Source organism: Tupaia chinensis, unplaced genomic scaffold (assembly GCF_000334495.1).
Source record: "Tupaia chinensis unplaced genomic scaffold, TupChi_1.0 Scaffold000501_1, whole genome shotgun sequence".
NCBI lineage: Eukaryota > Metazoa > Chordata > Mammalia > Scandentia > Tupaiidae > Tupaia > Tupaia belangeri.
The window spans coordinates 106,969-113,693 of record NW_006160013.1 but is presented as its reverse complement, the minus strand read 5'-3'; the positions used below and the strand labels follow the sequence as shown (position 1 = coordinate 113,693).

Below are 6,725 nucleotides of genomic sequence, written 5' to 3'. Positions count from 1 at the left end.
TCAGATCTCACTAAGCACTGGATAATGCACACAGTAGGAAAACTCTATGAGTGTGAACAATGCAAGAAAGTGTTCTCCTGCAAGTCACATCTCACTAAGCATTGGAGAACGCACACAGGAGAAAAACCCTATGTGAACTATGTGGAAAAACCTTCTCCAGCAAGGGATACCTCACTATACATAAGAGAACTCACACAGAAGAGAAGCCATATCAATGTGAACAATGTAGGAAAATGTTCTCCCAGAAGTCACAGCTCACTGTGCATAGTAGAACTCATACAGGAGAAAAGCCCTATGAATGTGAACAATGTAGAAGAAAGTTCTCCCAGAGGGCAAACCTCACTGAACATCAGAGAACTCACACAGGAGAGAAGCCCTATGTATGTGAACAATGTAGGAAAATGTTCTCCTGCAAGTCATATCTCACTAAGCAATAGAGAAAGCACACAGAAGAAAAACCCTGTGAATGTGAACAATGTAGAAAAATGTTCTTGAGTCAATGCTCATTGAGAATCAGAGAACTCAACCCTGTGTCCTCAGCAAGAATCCTATTTTTTCGGTTTATCCAGAATCTCTCATATTCCTAATGTTTCTTTAGTCATTTTCCATCTGATAATTACCACATGGCTCCTTAGCTGTTAATTTCCACTGCCTGTACTGTATTTGAAGTTGAGCCCTATTTCTCTTCCCCACTGAAACTCCCATTTCTGTGGACCATAAGCTTACAATGATGGACCAAAATAAAGCCTTTCTCACCCCACTTTATCCAATATCTTCAAATCAATTTTTAAAAGTAGATTTCAAACGTTTTTGGACTGTTTTTCACAGTAAAAAACAGTCATGGGAATGATGGTTTCCCAGATGCTGGGTCAGGTGGGAGGAATGCAAAGATTTGACATTATTGTATAATAATAGTTGTAGATTGTTTAGTCTTACAAGATGAAAGGAGTCATGAAGATGCATGGTGGTGATGGTCCTAGAACCTTGAGAGGAAAGATGATAAATTTTATGTAGTATATATTTTATGAAGATGAATTTAAAAATACAAAAAACACCAGTATATAAAATATATATAATCTATGGTGCTTATTGAAGTGATACATATAGTGACAAAATCATGAGCAATGTTATTCCAGTAACAGGTTGAGACCTGAATCAATTATGGCCGATCTGTGCTAAAGTAGAAGAAAATACTGATGTCTTAGTATTTAGCAGAATGTTCCCAGAATAAATTGAGTGGTCCTAGAAACAGAGCGCGTGCCTCAGACAATGACTATTGTCCTACCATTTCCCCATCTTCACCCCCACCATCTTCTCAGGGTTCGTGTTGACCTGAAAGACTTCCCATCTTCTAAATTTGTTCATTTGAAAAGCCTTTTAAAGCTTCTAAGAAAGGCTCATAACGAGAATGATATTGGAAGTTGTCACAAGAACAAATTTTATCCCAACATATTTTGTGATCTTGTCCACCTTTTCTAAAAGGCCAAGTCATGGTTCACTGGTGAATAATTTTCATTGGACTAGAGGCCTAGCATGTGCCTTAGAAGAAAAATTCAGCATGTTTTAATTATAAACAAAAGTCTTAGTTTTGAAATTTTAAAGATCCATATTGTGGTATCTCCACCTAAATGTTAAGTCAGTTACTCTCTCTGTCCTGAAAAGTGTCCATAGGAAACTAAAAACCATTTAGGATTGCCTGAGAGGTTTTTCTCATTATATGAAGCAATCTTAAAGAAAATCATTAGAACATTTTTAAAAATTTTTTGCTCAGCCAGAAAGATACTCAAGATACCTATCACTTGGTATTCTACTGCCACCTAGCGTCTAGGATTTTCAGGCACTAAAATGATGGCATATACTCAAGGTTAAAATTCCTGAGCAATAACCATTGTCAGTATATTTTGACTCAATAGATTTCCTGCACTTTTGGTCACTTTTGAAAACTTTTTAAGTTGTGAGAAATTACTCATCATAAGCAGTTTCCTGTAAGGGACAGCCCTCTTGGAAACATCACCTGGTATTGTGTGTGAAGCCTTTGTTGTCCCACCTTGCAAGTACTTAGGGAAATCAGCCCACAAAAGTTGAAGTGACCCCAATCTTCATTGGCAGAAATGGGAATCCTTTGAAATTTCTAAACGGCATGTTCATATGCATACTTGGGAAAAGCTGGTTATAGCACCAGGCAAATTGAATGGAAAGTTACTTTCCATGATATCTAGAAGCTACCTCGGGTACAGTAGAAAAAACTTTTTTCCAGGAGGTAAATAAAAAGCTACCAGAATTCATTTTGGAATTATAATTTCAGAGAGCTCTTCTACTTCTACCCCTCTTCCACTACCTCCCTGGCACCTCTGTATAATCTTCCACATCCTGAACTCTGCTCTTTCACCTCCATCTCCATCCCCACAGAAGATAATATGACAGACTCCAATTCCATCCTCTAACCACCCTAGTTTGGCTACCCTCTCATGTAAAGCCTGTAACAGAGCAATGCTAGCTAGCCTTAGTATATAACCTATGAACCAAACTGATGTTATAAATGATTTTTCAGACGCAATAGATGTCCCATTATGTGTTGCTAGGGAATTTTATTTAAATGTGTAATCCTGTGAGCGTAGACATTGTGACCTTTATCAGCTGGCTCAAGTTAGAGCCAAGAGAGTGCCCCAGAATCGATAAAATTGTTTATTGAAACTGTGGTATAGATTCGAATTAAAAACCCAGGAGAATTAAAACAAGTTTGCCTCTTAAGAATTGTTATTGATGCAGCTATGCCATAACTATTTCCAAGGAATATTGAAGTAAATTTCAACAATAGAAACACAGACTGGATGGGTCAATCATTGATTATTTTGGATGTTTGAGAGAAAACTTTAAATGGTATTCTAGACAGAGGCAAGCTATTAAACTTATCAAAATGTTAACCTCTTAAATTCTACCCTCATTAATGGATTGGATGAAGGTTCTGTTATTTTAGTTAAAGACTCAAAATTAGCTGAGTGATTGTCCAGATTCAAGGCCTTGTTAATCTGGTCAGGCACTCCCCCATAGAGCACATGTGCTCACCAGAAGAGAGACAGAATCTGAAAAATCATCTTGAGACCAGCAGTTAGCGTTATGGCTATGTCAATGGACTCTCATGTAGTCAACTCTGGTTCAAGTCCTGGACCCAGGGGCTTTAACTCACACCGGGCATGTGTGCATGCATGCCCAAGATCCCAAGAGGAGAATGGAGGAGAAGGGATTGTGGCGTGGTCATTCCCCCGGGGAATGATTTCTTGCTTTATGTCTCTCTCTCTCTCTCTCTGTCTTTCTGGCAAGTGCATGCACCCTATAGCAAAAACCTCTCAAAAAAAAGGGAAGGGGAAATCATCTTTCAGGGAGGATGGCCACTTATTGTTACTGTTTTCTACATTTTTAATTTTTCTTTTTCAGAGTTTGGACTATTTGCAAACTGTATCTTTAAGTTGAGATACTCTTTTGCATAGCCTAATCTTTTGTCAGTGCCCTTTACAGGATATTTTATTACTTATATTGTACTTCTCATCTTAAAGATTTTCATTTGATTCTCTTTAATTTTGCTATTGGGTGCATGTCCTCCTCAAACAGATAGAGAGAAAGTGAGAAATTATCCCTCAGGCAGATGGCACAATCCCTTCTGTAGTCTCTGTACAGAATTTTGAGCAAACTCACACATGTGATTTTTCAGCTACTGGGTCCAGGATTTGAACTGCAGTATTGGACATGTGAGATCCATCACCCTAACCTGCATGCCACCTGCCTATCCCCTTTTTTATTCTTTGTAAAGCTAGCTGTCTCTCTGGAGCTTTATCATGTCATTCATTATTTTTCTCATCTCCTGAAGTTTTTTGGTTTGTTTGTTTTTGTAGAAACAACTTTATAAATAGATTCTTACACAAGAATCTATACACAGTCATGAAAAACATATACAGAGCACCCCTACCCTTCTTTTTTGCGCTGGGAAAAAAGAAAAGAAGAGAGGAAAAATGGTTCCTTCTTGTTCTTTTTGTTAGGTTTTTGCCATGGAGCCTGTGCACACACAGGAAAGAGACAGAGAAAGAGAGAAAAAAGTGAGAAATCACCCCCTTGTGGGGGATGACCACACATATCACAGTCCCTTCTCCCCTGCTCTCTCAGGATTTTGGGTATGCATGCATGCACGCACATGTGCACATGTGCCTGGCATGATTTTCAACCCACTGTGTCTGGGACTCGAACCACGGTCAGTCACATGGAAGGCCACCATCTTAACTACCACACCAACTGCTGGCCCCTCCTTCTTGTTCTTAACTGTATCCACCTATGCAGTCAATTTTTCAAGCAAAATTTCTATTCCTTTGCTAGGATTTTTGTTTCTTTCCAATGTGGGAATCAGGCTTTTCAGTCCAGCTTTGACTCTGCAATTTCCTGGTCAGGACTCTGGAGAAGGCTAGAAAGAATAATGGCACTTCAGTTTATACTCGTCCAGGACTTAAGGTTCCTCATACCCACATGCTCTACAAGTATTTTTGTAAAACAACCTTCTCTTCCATTTTCTTTCATCTTTTTATCTTGTTCTATTAACCACTTCAGTAATAGATGTTCTGCAGGATGTTCTACAACATGAAGCTCTCCGTTCCTGCCTCCAGGGTGCAGTTCTGCTGCTGCCAAGTTGACGATGGCGTCCATGGCAGGCTGGACGTCCCCGGTGGTAGATCCCAAAGTGTCGGCCACCAACACACAGGCAGACATATCTAGCACCATGTCTTGGGCATGTCCTTGCAGGTAGCTTAACAAAGGTGGAGAAATGGATTCTAACAGCTCATGTCGGCATATTTCTGTGTCTTTTTTACTGTGTGCATTTCCATCTCTTTTCTGCAGAACTTCAATGATTTCTCAGAGTGTGTGTGCACAGGATCTCTGGGTCTTAGGAGATATAACAGGACCTTTCTTCCATATTTGTCAGCTACTATGTTAGGTAAAGAACTGATAATATCTGATATGATTATCTGCTTCACAAGCTTAGTTATCGTCAATACAGTTGAATACTGCCAGTAAAACAAAATGGGAGTATTGGCCATTAGCCACCTTTTCTACATAAGTCTTCATTGTTTTCACAAATACTTTCCTGTCCTTGGGCGAACCATGCCACAGGCAGTGCACAACCACTCTGGCACCATCGTGTGTGTGTGCGAGGTATATCACTGCTTCACGGATGGCTTCAATCAGTTCTGGTCTGAGTTTATGGGGTGCATAGGTAAAGAAGTCCAAGAATACTTTATGCACCATTAAGTGCTTAATCACAGCTTATTTCTGGGCCATTGGAGTTAGAATCTGTTTCATTGCAGCCATAATGAGCTCTAATTTTTCAGGCTTTGCCTCTAACACCTTGTCCAGAGTTGGGTGATCTGCTGTCTTGTAAAGCTGGAATGTATTCCCGTAGAGATCCTCTGTCAGCATGTTCCTCTGTTCCAGGATGGCTTTGTCATTGTAGGCGTACTCCACGATGGTCGATGCTTCTGTGTGTTGTAGCATCTTCCACACATGGCCTTTAAAGCTTCTGATTATCTCTGCAATCTGTGGTTTACTTCCATACATGAGAAATTTCTTAACAATATTTCTGGAATATTTGGCTTTATTTAATTCAACCAAATCACCTTGCAATTCTTCGAAGGCCTATTTTCTCTGTTCTCCATTACCATATTGAGTGTAACACTGGATCACCCGAGTTGAATCGTGTGCAAATGCAATAGTTTTAATTTTTCCTTGAATCAATTTCTGTAAGTCATTCATCAACTTCACTCTTTTTTCTTTGTCACAGTCTTTCCTTCTTAAAATCTCCCAGATCTGCTTGGACCGAGCAACAATGTCACAGTTGGTTTTATCATTAAGTTGCCTGCTCTGCTTCAGTTCTTTCTTCTTCTTTTTGAAATCATCCCATTTGGGGTTCTTGGCCACTGAGTCATCACTTTGACTGACTGGAATTTTCTCTTCTTGTTGAATTTGTTTGCCTGTTGGAATTTATTCATAGGTGCTTTGTCACCTTGTTGCTTATTCTTGAACTGCTTTACACCCTTTTTCCCAGGTATTGTGGCACTTTTCTCAAAGTTCTTTGATGTGATTTTAGGTCCACCTTCCTTAACAACTTTTCTTGAGAATGTCTTTGAAAAACCAGAGTCACTGTTTTTATGGAATCTCTTTTTTTTCTTGCGATGTCATTGTATTCCTTCCTGTTATTTTTTTTTTTTCGCTTTGACTTCCATCGTATCAACTCGCACATGTGGGACTGAAGTCTGAGCTAGAAGCAGATCTCCAATCCCGCTTCTGCTCTCATCCCCTGAAGTTTTCTTCCATCTCATTGAGTTTTGCTATAATCAATATCCTGAATTCGGTTTCCAACAATTATATAATTTTATGTACATTACTCATTAGAAGGGAGTTAGTATGTTCCTTTGGAAGTAAGATATTTCCTTCTTGTCGGTTTGGGATTTTGTTTTATTTTTATTTATTTATTTTTATGTTTCTTGTATTCCTTTTTTTTATTATCATCATAATCTTTATATTACATTGGATTACATATAACTTTACAGTGTATTACATTGTTTTTTTCAAAAGGGAATGCCATGCATGTCAGTCAGTAAAGAGACATTAATCTCCCTGCTTCAACATTCAATATCTTTTCTATGTTTTCCCCAATCATTATTTTTATTATTCTAATTATTTTT

General features: G+C 38.7%; 1 pseudogene; it reads right to left on the bottom strand.

The window, feature by feature from the left end:
- Positions 1-4,321: 4,321 nt before the first annotated feature.
- Positions 4,322-6,725, bottom strand: part of LOC102482427 (pumilio homolog 3 pseudogene) — a 23,777-nt pseudogene continuing 21,373 nt past the window's right edge.